Here is a 6,000-nt window from a genome sequence, read left to right on the forward strand (position 1 = left end):
AACCCAGATCTGTGAATGCCATTGACTGGAATCGAGAAAATCTGTGTATTTTGTAGGTGCATGGCAACGACTCGGCGAGTCGTTCATGTGACTCGGCGAGTCTGCTCGCGAGTCTCCGAATTTGTCCCCTTTTCGTAGTGTCGAGTGTGCAGTGAGTCACGGGGTGTGACTCAGTGAGTTGGAAGATGAACTCATCTATGGAGGAACTCGGCGAGTCGATTCCTTAACTCGGCGAGTTCAAGGCAATCTCCTTAGATCAAGAACAGACTCGACGAGTTGTTCATACAACTCGGCGAGTCTCCACATAAGTGTTCATAGGATGAAGATGAACTCGACGAGTTGTTCATACAACTTGGCGAGTAGGATGAAGGACTTGAATGTCAGCTTAGAAGAAGAACTCGTCGAGTCATAGCCTAACTCGACGAGTAGAAATAGGGACTCAGGACAATCGTCTGGATAGGAACTCGGCGAGTTGGAGAGCCAACTCGGCGAGTCGGGTCAACTGAAAGTTGACCCTGACCTTGACTTAGGGCTTGACCAGGGGTAAAATGGTCATTTTACCCAAAGACAGTTAGCAGTGTTTGATTGAGTATGTTGTGGGAATTGCAGTCGGAGGATTTCCGGAGCAGCAGCAGTCAGTCAGTTCCCAATCAGTTCAGCAACTACTTTGAGGTGAGTTACCTTCCAGTAGTGGTGGGTCTAAGGCCACAATGCCGGCCCACCAGTAGGAGACGTATGATAGATGATTGTCATTGTGATATCATCTAGGTTTGCTACTACCTGATATGTTATATGCTAGCATGATACGTTATATGTGATAGTAGTAGAGTTCGGTTGTTAGGACCGAAGGGTAGTCAGACACCCCAGAAATGTTTGACAATATGTGATGATATGTTTGTATGTTGGCCTGTTATGTTATGCGATAGAGGTAGTAGGAGGGGACCAGTCCCCGAGGATCGGTTGTTAGGACCGATGGGTAGTCAGCACCCCATAATGGCTTGACATGGGTAGTCAGCACCCCATAATGGCTTGACACGAGTAGGACGGCACCCCATAATGGCCGTATGGGTAGGTCCGCACCCCAGAATGGTCGTACCGGGTAGTCAGGCGAATAGCCTGGCAGTATGTATGTTATGTGTTTTTATGGTATGTGGTACGATGGGGGAACTCACTAAGCTTTGTGCTTATGTTTTACAGTTTTTGTTTCAGGTACCTCTTCTTCGAAGGGGAAGGAGCTGGCGCGGTAGCGGCACATCATGCACACACTCTGGTTTCCGCATTTACGAGATTCACTGGGATTTGTACTCTGATATTTTGATGGGTTGTATGGTTTGGCTTTTAGACATGGTTTACGTTGTGTTATGGTTTGATCAAACAATGTTTTTAATTGTTAATGTTTTCTAAAGTAATGTTTTCAAAATGAAATTTTTCGGACGAGAAAATTGGGTTGTTACAAGTTGGTATCAGAGCCCTGGTTTGAGGGATTCGGACTCACCTTCGGGGGTGTCTGAACTCAAATCGAGGGATTAAAAGATTTTTTTTTTAAAAAGAAAATGTTTTCTAAATGGAGAAAAGAGCTTAAGAAAGAACAAAGTGTGTTTGATGTGCGCGACCGGCCGAGCTCAAGTAAGTATTCCCCAAAGTACCCATACAAGTTTATGTTATGTTTACCAGCTTTTGTAGAACAACATGCTAGAATAGGACTAAGGATCTAGGAGTGATGCCTTATGTGTCTGGTTTATGTATTCCACCTACATGAGAATTGCATGCTAGTATAGAGTAGACAACAGTAGGGTAGCCTGTTAGGGTGTGCCTGATAGTATGAGTTAGCATGGTGTGCTAGTTCAGTTTCTCTCTATGAGAGTGGAATTGCTTGAGATTGTTTCCCTTGTCTGAATGTTACCTGCTTCGTGCTACGTGGGACTCCGAATAATGGGAATTAGCCATTAGGCGAATACGTCACATCACATGTGATCAGAGTTGAATAATCTTATAGTACTGGATTGGATCCTACTGCGCAGCTCTTGTTTGAGTCCAACCGTTGTAGGGGCGAGTCGGGTACTCGAAGGATTATCTGAGTCTCGTCGCATGTGATGGTATTCGCGTGATGGCTAATTGGCATTACAAGGAGGCCTGCAACAGCTGAGGACTGAATCGAGTAGAGCCGGAGATTTCCCTAGGGCGAGCCTGGGATGAGTATAGTAGTAACCAGCCTTAGTGTAAGGGACCTGGTGGAGTCGATGCAGTCCTTGAAGAAGGTACAGATAGATGTGGAAGGTAGTATGGGCCCGTACTACTGAAAGTAGAGGATCCGTACCCGAACCAAGGAAGGCCAACACAAGACCAGGGAACTTGTAAGTAGCTGTGATCCCTCAGGAAGTATCAGTATATCTAATGATTGTTGTGATGTATTGCAGAATGGTGGTACTTCGATCGAGGCTGGTGGATGGCGGTTCTGGAGAGGGGTCAGGTTCGAGATCAGGTTCCAAGCCGGTAGATGAGGGGCTACGCGAGTTCATCGCGTCAGAGATCACCAGAGGCATTCTTGAGTCGACCCCCATTCTCTTTGGGTCGATCAAGGAAGGGATTATGGAGTTGATGGAGGATCGCCTGTGGGGATTCAGGAGTGATTTGGCATCTAGCCAGTCGGGATCTCGCACACTGTCCTTCAAGGACTTCAGGGGCAGTGGTGCGCTGGACTTCCATGGGGTGAAAGACCCTATTGCTGCCAGGCGATGGATTGCGGACATCGAGTCTGCACAGTTGACTAGCTTCTGCCCCGAGGGGTCGAAGGTGAGATATGCAGTGAGGTGTTTACAGGACCGAGCCCGGGATTGGTGGGAGTTAGTGGGTGACTCGTTGGGAGCCTCAGCTATCGAGGCTATGACCTGGTCGGACTTTGTGACCAGGTTCAGGGCAGAGTTTGCACCGGCTGTCGAGCTTCAATAACTGGCCAGGGAGTTTCTGGATATGAGGCAAACGACGGAGACTGTGGCGGAGATCACCGCCAAGTTCCGGGAGAGGGCTTTGTTGGTGCCCCAGTATGCTGGTGACGAGGATATGAGGAGGACTCGTTATCACGATATGCTTCGAGCTGACATCTGGGAGCATGTTAGCTTTTCGGCTTACCCTACCTTGGACTCTATGATTGCCAGGGATAGGGAGAGGGAGATAGCTTTGGAGCACATCCGGAAACGGAAATTAGAGGAGGGACAGGCAGGAGGGGATTCGGGGAAGAAGCCCAAGGGATCAGATGGTAGGCCGAAAGGCCAGTCAGGACCGAGCCGCTGCAGGAAGTGCGGCAGGCCGCACGAGGGGGCGTGCAGGGTGGGATCATCAGGCTGCTACAAGTGCGGCAAGTCAGGGCACATCAGTAGGGATTGCACTGCTCCGGCAGCAATTATTCAGACATCGGAGTTGTTGTGTTTCCACTGCAACCAGAGGGGCCACAAGAAGGCCAATTGCCCCCAGTTGACAGTTTCAACGTCGGTGAAGGCGCCAGCTCCAGCGACCTTGCGGATCACGGATGGCCGGCAGGGCAAGGCAGAGGCTCCGGTGGTGAGGAGCCGAGCATTCCAGTTGACTACCGAGGAGGCACGCGCCGCACCCGATGTGGTGACAGGTATGATTCTTTCCCTCTATCTTTTGTTTTATGATGTTATGATATTGATATGTGCTCTGTGTGTATATGTATGCATTAGGATCGTTCCATGTGAACGGCATCCCAGTTCAGGTATTGTTCGACTTGGGTGCATCCCGATCGTTCGTTTCTCTTGCGCTTAGCAAGAGGTTTCATGAGACTTCAGGCGAGTTAGATTTCCCTTTAGAGGTAGAGATTGCTGATGATCGATCGGTGCGAGCATCGATGGTGTTTCGAGATTGCGTTCTGCAACTGTTTGAGGAACGTTACCTGGTGGACTTGGTTCCCATTCCATTACGTGGGAACAAGGTGATTATTGGCATGGATTGGTTGAGCCCTAATGGGGCGGTGATAGACTGCGTGCAGCAGCTAGTACGGGTCAGGACCCCAAGCAGGGGAGAGTTAGTGATTCATGGCGAAAGGCCGCAGTGTGGACCCACTGTATGTTCAGCAGCGAGGGCTAGGCACTATCTTCAGCAGGGATGCGCAGGATATGTCGCGTATGTGATGGATACCCGGGAGGCGGGTAAGGCGACAGTGAGCGAGGTTCCGGTGGTTCGAGATTTTGCAGATGTTTTCCCGGAGGAGCTACCTGGGATACCTCCGGAGCGATAGGTGGAGTTCAGGATTGACCTTATCCCTGGTGCGGCTCCGATAGCCAAAGCACCGTACCGGTTGGCTCCTCCCGAGATGCAGGAGTTGTCTACGCAGCTGCAGGAGCTGCTAGACAAGGGATTCATTTGTCCGAGCAATTCGCCTTGGGGAGCCCCGATTCTATTTGTGAAGAAGAAGGATGGGTCGCATCGGATGTGTATAGATTACCGGGAGTTGAACAAGGTAACGGTGAAGAACCGTTACCCACTCCCGAGGATTGATGACCTCTTTGACCAGCTTCAGGGAGCATCTTGGTTCTCCAAGATTGACTTGCGTTCGGGTTATCATCAGATGAGGGTCAGGGAGGAGGATACGCAGAAGACCGCATTTCAGACGCACTATGGCCACTATGAGTTTGCGGTGATGCCGTTTGGGCTCACCAATGCTCCTGCCGCGTTTATGGACCTCATGAACCGCGTTTGCAGACCAATGCTGGATCGGTCTGTGATAGTCTTTATCGATGACATCTTGGTTTATTCCAAGACTCAGGAGGAGCATAAGGAACATCTGAGAGAGGAGCTGGAGGCCCTGAGGAGAGAGAGCTTGTATGCCAAGTTCTCCAAGTGTGAGTTCTGGCTGCGCGAGGTGCAATTTCTTGGGCACCTCATCAACCAGAACGGGATTTTGGTCGATCCGGCCAAGGTCGAGGCCGTGATGAGATGGGAGGTTCTGAAGTCTCCATCTGAGATTCAGAGTTTCCTGGAATTAGCAGGCTACGGAGATTTATCCAGGATTTCTCCAAGATAGCCGTACCCCTGACGCGGCTGACGAAGAAAGCCGTGGTCTTTCGGTGGGGACCCGAGCAGCAGGCTGCATTTGAGACACTGAGCCAGAGACTGTACGAGGCGCCGGTCTTAGCCCTGCCAGAGGGCGTAGAGGATTTTGTGGTTTACTGTGATGCGTCCATTTCAGGGTTGGGCGCAGTTCTGATGCAGAGGGGGCATGTCATTGCCTACGCTTCGAGGCAGCTCAAGCCTCACGAGGCGAACTACCCGACGCATGATTTGGAGTTGGGGGCTGTGGTTTTTGCTCTCAAGATTTAACGACATTACCTTTACGGGGTTCGATGTACCATCTACACGGACTATAACATCCCGGAATAGCAAGAGTACAGTTGAAGGGCTAAAAGTGTAAGTCTCGAAGGGCGACTCGGCGAGTCCATGGATGGACTCGGCGAGTAGAGTCGCGACTTTGGTTGCGTGTCAAGTGGCCTACTCGGCGAGTCCAAAGATGGACTCGGTGAGTAGGTGTTGGGTGAAGAAAACCCTAAATCCGGGGAATGAGCCCTATATAAAGAACATTATGTTTCCTCCCCAGCCTTTTTGATCCCCCTTGAGTCCCATAAACCCTAATTGCATGGAAGAACACCATTGTTGAGCAAATTGGAGCTTGGAGAGGTGCTTGTTGAAGAAATCTTGAAGGAAAAGAGGCTTGGATCAAAGGGTTTTGCTTGGATCCGAGTTTCATTGCTGTTGGGGCATTCTTTGGAGGTAATATCTCGTTCTTGAGCTGCTATTGTCTAGATTCTTCATTTTTGGGGGTGTTGAGATCATATCTTTTGGTGTTTTGGAGTCTAGAGGTTAGATCTGAGGTTGCTACCTCAGATCTGGAATAGAGAAGGGTTGGAATGCCTGAAAGTCCCTGTAATTGAGTATGTAGTGAAGCTATCTTGTCCCAAACCTTAGCCCTAATGTGTATAATACCTA

This window comes from Lactuca saligna, chromosome 5 (genome assembly GCF_052625555.1).
Source record: "Lactuca saligna cultivar CGN05327 chromosome 5, ASM5262555v1, whole genome shotgun sequence".
Classification (NCBI taxonomy): domain Eukaryota; kingdom Viridiplantae; phylum Streptophyta; class Magnoliopsida; order Asterales; family Asteraceae; genus Lactuca; species Lactuca saligna.